The 7,092-nt window shown below is 37.8% G+C and overlaps 1 pseudogene; it reads right to left on the bottom strand.

The window, feature by feature from the left end:
* Nucleotides 1-3,817: 3,817 nt before the first annotated feature.
* LOC133799989 (uncharacterized) lies at nt 3,818-4,751 on the bottom strand (annotated as a pseudogene).
* Between the last annotated feature and the right edge of the window lie 2,341 nt (nt 4,752-7,092).

The raw sequence follows: 7,092 nt of genomic DNA, 5'->3' as shown, positions 1-7,092 counted from the left end.
GTTTCTGATTTCCTATGCATTAGGTAAAGACATGAGTATCTAGAGTAATTGTCAATGAAAGTGACAAAATACTCAAAATCACGCCTGGCGTGTACATTCAAAGGTCCACAAACATCTAAATGCACAAATCCAAGTGGTTCTTTGGCCTTGTCACCATTTTCATAGAATGGATGCTTAGTAAGTTTGCCGTGCCTTCTAGACAAGATTCACAGATAGGTAATTCACCTAAGGTGAGCTCCCTCAAAGGCCCGTCCTTTGTAAGTCTTTGAATCCTATCATAGCCAATGTGACCCAGTCTCAAGTGCCATAAATACGTCATATTATCGTTATCAATCTTTTGACGTTTATTGGTCCTAGGTTTAGCTACTTTGAATAAATCATTGTTATGAGCAAGGGATTCGTTAGGTCACAGAATATAAAGCCTGTTTTCCAAAGATGCAATACACAATTGTGATCCATTGAAATAAATAGATATATTAGAACTTGTGAAAGTCATAGCAAATTGTTCTAATTGCAACATGGAAAATTAAATTAAATTTCTACTAAAATTCAGAATAAAAAATACATCATTTAAAATTAAAAATTTATTTCCGAATTTTAGATGAGCTCTTCCTCTAGCTTGGACCGCAACGACACTCTGTTCCCAACTCTAAGCTTTAAGCTGCCTTCGTCCACTTCCTCCCACGATTCAAGAAGCTGTAAAGAGTTGCAAATATGATTGGTAGATCCAGAATCAACAATCCAAATAGATTTATCATTCTCTAAAACACATGTTTCTAAAATAAATGAACTATAATCATTACCTTTGTTTTTCGCTACTAGAAACTTGGGGCATTCTCGTTTCCAATGCCTCTTCTCTTTGCAGTGAAAACACTTATCTTTACCTTTCTTATTTTTCTTGTTTATCCCCTTAGGGGTCTATGCACTAGGTTGTGCACTCGTCTTTGCAGCCTTTGTAGGCTTGCGGTTGTTGTTTTGTCCACCTATCCTCTTGCTTCCAGCTTTCGAAGATGAAGCTTGGTTAGCTTCAGCCTTAGCTGGATCAGCAGCAGCAGCAGTAGTCTTATTTTCTCCTCCCTTACTAGGTCCACCCATGATAGACTTGAAAGTTGGATGATCGTTCATGAGCTGTGTCAGACCATAGGTGAGTTGATTACAAACGTGCGAACACGGTGCCATTCGAGCATTGACGGTGCCATCACGAGCGTGTGGAGACGGTGCTTGTTCTGGGGATTTCTCAGTCTTGACAAACTCGAAGTTGTCACCAATCAACACAATGTTGATGTCCTGGTTCCACTTGAGGAAGTTTTCTCCAGTGAGTTTCTCCCTTGAAAGTTGAGAAATGATGGGAGTAGACACAACCATAATTATACTACAAATTATCAATAAAATAGAAATCAATCACTTTTGCTAACAAAAACTCCTATTCACACAGATTTCAAGAAATAGCACAACATATACCAAAAATATGTAAGATATGAGAAAAAAAATACCAAAACCATCATATCTCTATTTCTTTAGGTTTTTTACTAATATATGATATCCTTGTCCCGGTTGGCGAGAGTCAAAAATACCACTAGTTAAATAAAATTGTAAACTTATTGAATAATGGATGCCATTATTAACAACCTACTATTCGATCAAAATAAGAAAACTAATTCTCTTATATAAGCTAGACCCACGGTTTCGATAATCAATAGATTTAGTCCTAGTAGTCACCGTAGGGGTGAGTCTAGTAGAATTTGACCTATAATTATCTATCTTTCTAAATCTAACCTTGTCAACATAACTAATGAACACCTTCCGTAGGGGGATAAATCAAAGTGTCTCGAGACCCCACTAATTTATTGACTTTGTTAAACCAACGGTGGAGATCGAATATAATTCTTAAAATAAGCTCATTATAAAATTAAAAATAGTATTTTTATTATTTATTTTTCGAAAATTAACGACTATGGTTCTCCAAAAAATTGAAAAGATTAAATTTTTAAAATCAAATTCCTATAATTTCCTATTAATTCTAAAGTGTCACATTGAAACAAATTCAATTAATTTAGAATTAATTTGTTGCTAATCAATATTTAGGTTTAACTAATATAATGAACCTATACAATTAAGTCCAACTCAGGTAAATGGGTCTTAACAATTGGGCTTGTATGGAGGAGGGATGAGTCCAGTATGTCGTTCCCACTACTAAGGCCCCCAAACTTCCATACAAGGTCCAAAAGACAAGAATTTAAACCTTCGGTTTATTAATTGTTATTAATTGATTAAGCTCACTATAGTCATACAAAGAAATTGGGCCTTCACAAGTGGAATCACACATAAGAGAGGAATTTAAACTTTACATTTTCTAATGGGCCTAAATAAAACCTATTATTTTATGAATATTTTATTTGGCAAAATCCATATATCTAACAAACATATGGGCCACTATATGCATCTAAGCCCAATTGCAAAAAGACCATATATAGTGCAAACAGACATGTTATAATTGGATGGGCCTAATCATGTTACTATATGAGCAAGTCTATGAATTTATGCAAAAATACCATAATTTATTTCATTTGCAAAAGTACTACAATTAATTATCTATAATATATCAAAAAATTCGAATTAATTAAATTTTTACAAAAAATAAGTCAATTTAAATGATATTTTATCAACAATTAACAATAGTTAATTTAAATTTCATTTATCAACAATCAACTTGGTTTAGGTTAATTTGAAAAAATATTAATTTAATTTAAATATGTTTTATTAACAATTAACCAAAGTTAATTTAAATCCCATTTAAAAAATCTATTTTATTAATTGGTTGAAAAAAAATTATATTTTACAAAATTTAACCACTTTTAAATTTTAAAACCAATATCTTAACTGTTTTTCAAAAATATCTTGTGTTGTTACAACAATAAGCTAATATTTTAATCATTAAAAAAAATATTAATAGTTATAACAACCCTAAAATATCTTAAAAAAATTAAACAAATTTAAATATCCATGAAAATATCTAACTAACAAATTTAAAATAATTTAAATATTAAAAACTATAGAATAAACAGATATTTATATTTTCAAATAAAGATTTAATAAAAATATCAAGTATTTAAAAGAAAATATCCTAAATATCTGATATCTTAATTCTAATATTTTAATATATTAAAAGATTTAAAATTAAGTTGTTAGTCTATTTTTAAATTTGAATTTTAATCTTTGTAGAAAATATCTAATTATTTAAATCTCAACCAACAAAAATATCTTATTTTAAAAAAAAAATTTAAATGCAAAAATAAATATGATATTTTTGGCTTTGCTTATAAAAAAACTCAATTTTCACAATTTTTATTTTCTATAATTAAAAAAAATTTAAAACTTTTGGATGAACAGTACCCGTAACCGCGCAGGTGCGCGGGCGGGCACGCGGTGGCAGTGTGGTGCACGCGGAGGGGATGCGCGCACTGGTACGCACGTGTGTGCGCGCACGCAATGGCAGTCAGACCAAAATTTTCTGGAAAAATTTTTTTGTGCAATTTTTCAAACCAAAACAATTTTCTAATTAATTTTTAACATATTTTACACAAAATAAAGCATATATAAAAATTAATGGCATAGAAAACACAACAAAATAATCTAAAAATTGCTAATAATCACATAAAAACAAGGGTTTTTACCGACGAAAATACCCAATGTTTATACGTTGTTCCACTTTTACACCCAATCTTTATTTTTCGCGGTGAATATACCCAAACCCACATGAACTGTGTCTTTGTCACTACTTTACCCCTAACAGCGTTAAAAACGCTTACGTGGCCAATTATGTGTACAAACCCAGACACATATGCATTAAAATATTAATTGCAAAAAAAAAAAGTTCCCGAACCCCGTGAGAACCAGCAGGCTCCAAGAAATAAACAATCTGCAATTTCCTCATCAGAGCCATATACTTGACGAAGATTCTGACCACTACTGCCTGATAATCCTCCTCCTTGATCACTTCTAACCTCGCTAAGCAATACAACCACGCCGCAAAATTAGTCTCGTGGCCAGTACCATAGTCGATACGGCTGGAATTCCCAAAACTATCGGTGAAGTAAGGGATGATCTCGACCGTAGATTATCAGAGTTCATCGGGGAGGAATCGGAGCATTGGGGTCTCACTGTTTTCCACCAATCGCTCCTGCCAAACCCTGTACGAGACGTTTTCGTACCGCGATGCCATCTGGGCTAGCGGGATCTTGTCGACCCACTGGATTAGGGTTTCCAGAATGGAGACAATGGAGTCCGTGATTGGGGATTGGTGTCACAGGTCAAAAATCTTGCGGCTGCGGATGGACTCCGAAAGAGCGACGACGAAACCCAGGAAGTTCTTCCCGGCAAAGGATACGTGGAATCTGCGGATGTCTTCAGGGGATTGAATTCGCTTCGACGGGGTTTGGAAATGAAAGGGCGGCGTTGCGACGGGGACCCTCTGGGCTTGGGGAACTGGAGCGAGTATTATAGCTTGTTGAGATTGGTTAGGAGGGATATTGATAGCTGGAGCTCAAATAGGACAGTAGTTTCGGGGAGGAGAGATTTCAGACCATGCCGGAGGAGGGTTGAAGGCGGCAACGGCTCCACATTTGCAGCAGGTGGGAGCAGTGATGGTAGTGGTGGTGGTAGAGGGAGATGGGTTTTGAGGGGATTCGTAAGAGTGTTGATGATCGTGGTTTTCCATGGCAGAGAGAGCTTAGCTTAGCTTTGGTTGGCAGTGAGAGAGGAGAATAGAATGAGCAAAAAGGAGGGAGGAAGTGTGTGTTTGTGTAACGCCCCAACTCCAGGGACCGTTACGGTGTGCCTTGTAAACAGTGCTAAACTCGCTAATCGAGTCATTTGGCCAAAATCGTGTACTAAGTATGATTAGCGGTTTAGGGATTAAAATTTTTGGTTAAGATGTAACGTTTCACTAGAACGTTTAATATATACATTGGGATCCCAAAAACATAGTTTCAGAGTCTATTACAGAAAAGTATTTACAACAGGCCGTTCTAAGCGGCAAAACAGGGTTCAACCCTAGTTCTTCTTTAAACCTCGGTCGTGGCAGATGAGCAGCTGCATATGTACACGTCATCACCTAAGCTCTCCAACTCAAGGATGGTCCAGCTTCCTTTTGCCTTTACCTGCACCACATAGCACCCGTGAGCCGAAGCCCAGCAAGAAAACACAATATAACATGATATAATATCAACAGTAATTGTATTGATTACTCAAGACCAACAATCCAAGCAAATAGGTGACTAACACAAGAGTCACAAATGTGGGGACAACACCCTTTAGCCGTGTGATGATAGGACCACCAGGGCTCAACTGATAGGTTATCCTTTCATAAGTTCGATCAGGATAGGTGTATGGTGAATGGTCACCAACATAACCTTCCTCATGACCATGGAGTCATAACTTGGGGACAGCACCCTTTAGCCATGTGATGGTAGGGTCACCGGGGCTTAACAAGTGAGTGAGCATCTCACTAGCTTCAACAGGATAGGTGCATGGTGATTGGTCACCAACATAACCTTCCTCCCGACTCTAGAGTCGTAACTATGGAAAGCGTCCCCTTGCCATGTGACAAACAGTCACCGGGGCCATATGCCTTGGCTATGAACATCTGGTCTTAGACCAGGCAAGCGCTTATAAGTTCTTCGACTTTAGGGTCGGTCCAGCATTAATGCCATAGAGCCATTCAATGCATGTTCATCGACTTTAGGGTTGGTCCAGCATTAATACCATAGAGCCATTCAATGCATGATCATCAACTTTAGGGTCGGTCCAGCACTAATGCCATAGAGCCATTCAATGCATGATCATCGACTTTAGGGTCGGTCCAAAATCCATACACAAGGTATTCAGCATGCTTACTCAGCAAGTATTAATACAATTAGGACCATGCACAAACCCAGAGGCACAAGCTCTGAACAATATCATAATCAGTACTCAAAGCATGTCCTAGTCACATGTCTCTCATGCATCATATGCATTATATTCAACAATCCAACATGCACCAATAATAGCCATGCATGTCACGTTCAATAGTCAACCAACATGCATCAAGAATAGCCATGCATGTCATACTCAATAATCAACCAACATGCATCAATAATAGCCATGCATGTCACATATACACAGGGTGCAGTTTTCTTACCTCAGAGTCGAGCTAGGATGATTAAAAGAACAACCCTTGAGAACGATCAACTTTTAGTCCTTTAGCGGTCACCTAGTCATAACCAAATATAGGATACCATCAATAAAAATGATCAACATAAGTTCCCAAACCAATTTCTAGCCTCCGGGACATCAAACACCACCCAACTGGGTAATAGGTTCGACCCCGAGGCCTAAGGCTTGAATCCCCCAAGCTAAAAACACATTTCTGGCCAAAAAGCCACTAAGGGCCGCGACCCTCCCTAGCTGCGCCGCAGCGCGCCCCTCAAACAGAGGCGGCTCTCCCTGTCACACACCATGGGCCGCGGCGCACCACAGCCATGCCGCAGCTCAATACCCAGATTTGCCAAAAAGACAGCATGCACCAGCCTGACTTCCCCTGCGTTTTACCTTGAAACTAGCCCTTCAAACCTATCCCAAACCTTAACCTAACACCCAATTCAACCACCAAACATCATCTACAACTCACCCTCATCATAACCCAAGTTAAACATCAACCAAACTTCTATTAATCCAAACTTCCTACAAGGAAATCACAAGCTGAAAACTAAAGCCCAAAACATAGCACACCATAAAATTCATGGCTGGAACTTACCTCAAGCTTGATTTTGAATCCCCTTTAATGGCTGAATCAATTTCCCAAGCTCCCACCTTTGATCTCCTAACTTAACTCCTCAAAATGGCTCTCAAAAATTGAAAGGAAGATGAAGGAGAAATGGTGTACGGGTGAGGGAGAAGGTTGAGGATAATGATGCTCTGTTTTTAACTATTCCATAGCCTTCTACAACTCAAAGGCTGATACAAATCCTTAAGGTCAAAAGACCATAATGCCCCTAGGCCAATTAAATCCCTCTAAAGACTTCCGAGGGTAAAACCGTCATTTCCCGCCTATCT

Source organism: Humulus lupulus, chromosome 9 (assembly GCF_963169125.1).
Source record: "Humulus lupulus chromosome 9, drHumLupu1.1, whole genome shotgun sequence".
Lineage (NCBI taxonomy): Eukaryota > Viridiplantae > Streptophyta > Magnoliopsida > Rosales > Cannabaceae > Humulus > Humulus lupulus.
This window is presented reverse-complemented; position numbering and strand designations above follow the sequence as displayed.